This window comes from Theropithecus gelada, chromosome 6, assembly GCF_003255815.1.
Source record: "Theropithecus gelada isolate Dixy chromosome 6, Tgel_1.0, whole genome shotgun sequence".
Lineage (NCBI taxonomy): Eukaryota > Metazoa > Chordata > Mammalia > Primates > Cercopithecidae > Theropithecus > Theropithecus gelada.
Window position 1 is genome coordinate 11835460 of NC_037673.1, and position 7854 is coordinate 11843313.

Consider the following 7854-nt stretch of genomic DNA (forward strand, 5'->3'; position numbering starts at 1 on the left):
CAACTTTTTGTCTGATTGTCTAACCTCAAATGTAATGATAGATTGAGGACTTGAAACTGACTAATTGGATTTGACTAATGCTGAGATAACTGATCTTCACTGCAGTTGCTGCAGAGCTGGTAGAGATGACAGAAACATGTGAGACCATGACAACAATACCTTCTCATCAGTAGGTAGCTACTGGACACTTAGTGACAAACGCAAGAATCATGACATTGCATACATGTCTAGGATGGTGACGGTATACATATTTCTTGAAATAATGTGTGTGCTTTATTTTGCAAAACACCATATTGAAGGATATGGGTGGAGTAAGATGGCGGTAATTCTCGGCATAAAAATTGTTGAAATAATTTTTAGTGAATATTTTATTATTTATTAAAATTACTAAAGTGCCAACAGTACAGAAGTATATAATGATGGCAATAAAATTCACTAATAATTTTACCTACCCAAAACTGTTATTTTGAATTCTCAGATTTTTTTGTATTGTATATGTAAGCTCTCCCACCCCTTTCTTTCTTCCCTAGGGATAATCATTACCATAATGCTGGTGCTAATCATTCCCAAGTACCATTTTGTAACTTGTATTACCATTAACAATATGTAGTAGTGTTTTATGCTTTTAGAGCTTACATAAGCTGTATGGTAATGTACATATCCTTCTGCAACCTCTGAACTTTATATTACATTTTAGTTATTTATCCATGTTAGCACATGGAGGCCCAATTTATTTCTTTCTGCTGCTATGGAATATTCCATTGTTTGAAACAATTATAGTTACTTGTGTAATTCTTGCTGAGAAGGAAATAAGCAGGTCCCCTACTTTGCTACAACAAACAATGCTACAGAGCAGATGCCCGGATATGTTTCCTTGGGCCAACATGGGAGCATTTCTTCAGGACACAACACTGAATTGCTAAGTCATAGGGTATTTGCATCTTTAATTTCACAAAATGTTTTCTAATTGTTCCTTGAGGAGGTTTTATCAATTAATATTTTCACTGGCTGTATATTAGCGTCCCCTTTTTCTCACCACCATCAACAAATGGTTGTAGAATGTTGAGAGTGATGCAATAACTTATTTTCCTGTTAATCTGCATTTTCCTTATAAGTGATGGTCAAGAACTTTACACACAATAGCCGGTGATACAAGTTTTCGGTGCTTTTCATTTTAGTGGATGATTTCACCATCAATTTAGTTGCATCTGCCAGAAATCTAGAGGTCATTCTTGGCTCTTCTATCTCTCTCATTTATCATCAGACTCTTTTGACTCTTCATCACATGTATGTTTCATTTGTTTGTATTTATACACATCTCTGCCAGTATCCTGGTCCAAGCCACCATCCTTGGTCTATATACAACTACAGCAGGCTCCCAGCTGGTACCCCACTACCTAGTTTTGCCTCCTTACATTGCATTATCCATCTAAACATCAACTAGGATGATTACTTTTAGAGAAAATTGTAATTCTATGTTATTTTTTAGTTAAGTAGTAGAAATGAGCAGGCAACATAAAAATCTCTCTTTCTTTGTCTCTCATACACACACACACCCATGCGTGCACACACACACACACACACACACATATTTGTCAACAGACATAAAATGATAGTTTGGCCTTCTAGGTCTCAATTTCATTAATCCTCTTTTTCAAAATTTAGCAGTATTTCTCTATATCAATAAGTTATTAACATAAGGCTTGGTGATTTTTATGTAATATTTATTTAAACAAAATAAGATTATTTTCTACGGAATTAAGCATAATCACTTAAAAGTCTGAAGACTTTCTTTCTAGTCCTTACATATTATCATAATATTACATATTACCAGTCATTTTTCTTTCAACAAATTAAAGTCTCAGGTTACCTAACCAGGGTTCTAAACACCAAATACCTTTCTATAACTGAAAGTTATAAAATAATTTTGTAGTGATCATCCATTAAAAATTTTCATTGCCCTGGCATTATCCTCAAATCATCATGATCTAAAATTATAGTGTGCAGTTTATCCTTCACATAATTGTACTAAGTTAAATCTTTGATCAGATAGTATTTTTCTACCTATTATAAATCTCTGATCATGAGCCTATTAAATGTCTTTTCATAGAAATGCAAGGTGAGATAGTAATTTTCAGTTAAGTTTAGCCAAACTGTTTTGGCAGTTCCTTTTACAAAAGGTTATACTTTAGATAACATTTTGGTGCATGCTTAGAGTGTTTTAAAAATCTTTTTTAAAAAAGATTAGAATACCATTTTGTATATCTAAGTTAATGTCTTGCAAGTTGAAAATATTTCCCTGTAGACAATAAGGTAAGAATATATAACTTTGGTATATAGCGTGTACCATAGATTAAATTATTGGCCATCTAGTTAAATACATTGCCCGGCTGTTACAAAGCAGTATTTAGAGCAGTGCATTATCTAAGAGATCCTGTGGATTGAAAATACCAAAGCTACTAATTTGAGATCTATGTTTGAAATATTGTGGTTTAGGCTTGGGGATGACCTCTATTTAGGAACTTTAAAATTTTTCATTTGGTTACTGCCCTTAGGAAAACCCTCAAGATACTATACTTGATGTCTCTGCTATATTATGCAAGGGAGAAGATGCTGACATCTCTGATACTTCTAATCACATTTTGTCAAATAATATTTTTGTCAAATAATATTTTTTCTCATAGCTATCAGCAATGTAGTTGCCCAAATATACACCAAATTGCTTCATGTTCTTTCGTTACACAGAATCTCTAACCCAATGAGTCCTAGCACTGTGAAGAGGAGACAATAGGTCACCCATTTTCTGCTGTCCCATGCCAATTGCTGGTGTCCTTCCAGGTTCACAGGGATGCTAGAAATCTGTCTTCATCCCCGAAGGAAATAGACAGCTAGTTTATGGACAGCTATTCCTCTTCCTGATGGGAAGAAATGCATTGCATATCATCTTTTATCACTTAGTAGAAAGTCTTCATGAACTTACTTGCAAGTAGTTTGTACTTCAGACAATAAACTGTCTGTTATGATTAATCTGCAGTGAAGAACTAAGGGTTGTGATGTTTATGTTGATTTCATCGTACTAAGAAAATTCCCTTAACAAATTACAATCTGTTGATTCAGGCAAGAAGTATCATTTTCCAAAATTATTCCAGAAACTTAATTTTTAAAAATGATTATTCTACAGATTAGTTCAGTGATGAATTATTTTGATGTTGAATTAGTTTCCTAGGACTTTCATAACAAAATACCACAGACTGGGTGGCTAAAATAAACAAAAATATACTCACTCAGAGTTCTGGAGCCACAAGTCCAAAATCAAGGTGTTGGCTAGACCTTATTCCTTCTGTAGCCTCTGGGGGAGGATCTTTCCTTCTATCTTTCAGGTTCTGATAGTTTTAGGCATTCCTTGGTTTGGAGCAATATAACTTCAAAATTTGATTCTGTCTTCACATGGCTTTCTCCTGTGTGTGTGTGTCGTCACATGCTGCTCTCGTGTGTGTGTGTGTGTGTGTGTGTGTGTGCACATTTCCCGTGGATTAAGGATCCATCACACTGTAGTATCACTCAACTTAGCCAACTATATCTGCTATGACCCTTTTCCCAAACAATATCACATTCTGAGCACTGGGGGTTAGGATTTCAACATATCCTTTTGGGGGACACCATTCAACCATAACAGATGGTTATCTAAAACTATTAAATATTGATTGTTAATTGCAGGGTATAGGCATATGGAAGGTCTACTATAAAGCAACTTCATGAAGAGTAGAAATAAAATTGTTTACTTTTATAGACTGGAAATTCATAATGTGTGAAAATGTTTGCTCAATTTGACCAAATAATTGTATGTTATATACAATCTGCAAGTGAAGTCAGTCATGGTATTCATCAACTCAGTCAGGGAAACACACCTGTAAGATTACTCTCACTCCATGGTCAGCTAATCATCATTCCTCTATAATTTGTTGCTTATAATGTTTCTTAATTTGTTAAGATGAAAGATGGGTATCCACATCACAATATTATTGTAATGTGTCATATGGAATACCCTGCAGGTTAAAAGCAGAATTCTGGGGATAGGGTGCATTATTTGGAATTCAGGTTTTGTCACTTATCAGTAATTCAGCCTTGGGCAATATACTTAGCTTCACTCGGCCATTGTTTCTTTACCTGTACAATAAGGGCAATCATATTGACTATCTGATGTGGTCATTTCGAAATAAGGTAAATCTTCTAAAGTATGCACAAAAGAGTCTGACAGATAGAAATTTCTTAATAAATATTTTCTATTCTAGTTATTGTTAAAATATCCATTATTCATTTGATATATAAAATAATCATTATATTTTAGTCACATAACACATCAATTAATGACACTTAAAAAGAAACCTAGAAGAATTTAGATGCAGTGTACATAATCTTTCACCCATGCGTGCTCTAGTTGGAACTGCTGTTAGTTTGGGGATCTTCCAGATGTTCATGTCAATCTATCTATTGTATATCTTTTGAAAATATATAGCATGGTTTACCGAATATGGTAATTCCTTTATTGAGATGGGACCATACTCTTTTAACTTACTTTCATACCCTCTCACAACTGCCACACCAGATCAATGGCAGTATATTATAAAATTCTGACAGAACAGTCTACAATATTAGATTAGCAGTGTATTTAGAATTTCCTGATTTATGGGTACATGGGTGGCTTTCACATTTACTTATACACCAATTACAAGCAACTTTTCATGTGCATATACATATGTTTAACTGAGATAAATTTCTGAAAGCAAATTTCTGAGTTAAAATCATGTGATTTTTAATTCTGCAGATACTGTTATACTGGCCTCTATTCATTTTTCTTTATGGTTTATTTATTGTGTATAATTATGTTAAAAGACACTATTTTTGCAGTGTCTGCTAATATTCATTTGCAAACATCCTCATAGCAACTGGATCTCCAAATTTTAATATATAAAATATTATGTTAGGGATTTTACTTTATCATCTTATTTTACTATAAATATTAATAATGTGGAAAATCCTTTTCTATTCTAATTAGTCATTACATTTTTGTGTGTGAATTGCCTGATCAAAGCCTTTGCTAATGTTTCTTATGGAATTCTTTCTCTCTCTCTCTCTCTGATTGATTTGTAGATTTTTGTGGACTTTCATTATTTTTTCTGCAACATACATACATTATTCTTAGTTTTATTCTGTAAACGATTATTTTTTCTTTTGTCTTATTTTATAGGTCTACTTTAATTGATATGTAACTATATTGCTGACTTTCATGTCTACACAAATCTCCCAAAACAAATTATCACTAACTTTTTTTTTTAATATTTTAACCTAATTTTTTAAAATAAATTCATTTACACTTGTAAATCTTTAATCCACTTGAAAATGACCTTTGGAGGTTTTGAGCTATTACTATAATATATATTTCAAGACATAAAGCTTGTCATTTAAACACTATTTAGTGAATAATCCACCTATTATTTATTACATACAAATACACAATATTTTAAACAAATAGATATATCATGTATCTAAATTGTGTCTTGGTTTTTCTCAATATATCTGGCCACTGAAGGAGACAAGGAACTTAATAAAAGTTACATTCTTTTTGTATTCATATATTTCCCCCTCTTTCTTTCTGCTTTGATGTTATTTATATGAAATAAATAATTCTAAATCGATTATTTTTTCACAAATATCTTTTATATGATTCAACAATTATATAATTATTTGAAAATCTGTGCTTGTTGACTTCAAATTTATCAGCTTGTCTTCATTTCCGTCTTACCGGGGTTAAAACCTATAGAAATTTTTTGGAGGTGATCTAGGAGAAATACATTTTAGTCCTTTCATTCAAGAAAATGCTTATTTTCATATTTGAATTATCGTTTGTCTATGAACATAATTATATGTTCTAATTTATTTTCTTCTAGCATAGATATGTTTAATACGTAAATTAACTTTCTTCAATATATGTAACAGAATGCGTATGTCCTTCAGTATATATAAAGTTAATATATATCAAACAAGTTAGTTCAGTTCAAAGATGATACCTTATTCAATAAATATTGCTAACAAAAAAGACTTATCATTCAAAGTAGATGAAATTGTATCTATTTCACACCATAGAAAAAAACGAAGTCCAAATAAATTGAACATTTAAATGTAGCCTATAAAATAATACAGATCTTGACACCTGAGCGCGATTGCAGATGGGCTGCACCTGGCCTCATGGGCTGAGAAGAAAGCCAAGGTCACTGCAGGAATGAATGCTGTGGAAGAAAACCAGGGGCCCGGGGAGTCTCAGAAGGTGGAGGAGGCCAGCCCTTCTGCTGTGCAGCAGCACACTCACCCCGCATCCCCCACTGTGGCTACCACGCCTGAGCCCTTGGGCATCAATGCTGGGGACAAGAACGCCACCAAAGCAGGCGATCATGAGCCGGAGTACGAGGACGGCCAGGGCTTTGGCATTGGGGAGCTGGTGCAGGGGAAACTGCGGGGCTTCTCCTGGTGGCCAGGCCGCATTGTGTCTTGGTGGATGACGGGCCGGAGCCGAGCAGCCGAAGGCACCCGCTGGGTCATGTGGTTCGGCGACGGCAAATTCTCAGTGGTGTGTGGTGAGAAGCCGATACCGCTGAGCTCGTTTTGCAGTGCTTTCCACCAGGCCACGTGAAACAAGGAACCCATGTACCGCAAAGCCATCTACGAGGTCCTGCAGGTGGCCAGCAGCCGTGCCGGGAAGCTCTTCCCGGTTTGCCACGACAGCAACGAGAGTGACACTGCCAAGGCCGTGGAGGTGCAGAGCAAGCAGACGATTGAATGGGCCCTGGGAGACTTCCAGCCCTCTGGCCCCGAGGGCCTGGAGCCAGCAGAAGAGGAGAAGCATCCCTACAAAGAAGTGTACACGGACATGTGGGTGGAATCTGAGGCAGCCGCCTATGCACCACCTCCACCAGCCAAAAGGCCCCGGAAGAGCACAATGGAAAAGCCCAAGGTCAAGGAGATTATCGATGAGTGCGCAAGAGAGCAGCTGGTGTATGAGGTGCGGCAGAAGTGCCGGAACATGGAGGACATTTGCATCTCCTGTGGGAGCCTCAGCGTCACCCTGGAACACCCCCTCTTCATTGGAGGAGTGTATCAAAACTGCAAGAACTGCTTTCTGGAGTGTGCATACCAGTACGACGACGGCTACCAGTCCTTCTGCACCATCTGCTGCAGGGGCCGCGAGTTGCTCAAGTGTGGAAACAGCAACTGCTGCAGGTGCTTTTGCGTGGAGTGTGTGGACCTCTTGGTGGGGCCTGAGGCTGCCCAGGGGGCCATTAAGGAAGACCCCTGGAATTGCTACATGATGTGCGGGCACAAGGGCACCTACGGGCTGCTTCGGCGGCGAGACGACTGGCCTTCCAGGCTCCAGATGTTCTTCGCTAATAGCCATGACCAGGAATTTGACCCTCCAAAGGTTTACCCACCTGTCCCAGCTGAGAATAGGAAGCCCATCCGGGTGCTGTCTCTCAGGACCCTGCATCAATAAGGAGCTCTTATCATCATCACTGACTCTAAGCAGTGGCAATAAGGCCTTGAATAATTTCGTGCAAAGTGCCAGTTATTTAAGTCATGGTAATTAGAAGTAAACTTGGAAATTATTAAATTATTCAAGTGTAGAAAATTGTAAGTTCTCAAATTACCAACTGATCCAAATATTTTTTTCTACCAAAAGAAACACTCGTGCGTTTAAGAACTATTACTGTACTCAGAAGTGTAGATTTTAACAGATACTCATCAAAGCTTGTGTATGTTCAGAAGAGGCATTTGAAACTCCTAGATTTCAACTCTTATACA

General features: G+C 36.7%; 1 pseudogene; it reads left to right on the top strand.

Moving 5' to 3' along the window:
• The first annotated feature begins 6256 nt into the window (after positions 1–6256).
• Positions 6257–7546, top strand: LOC112626973 (annotated as a pseudogene).
• Positions 7547–7854: the final 308 nt, after the last annotated feature.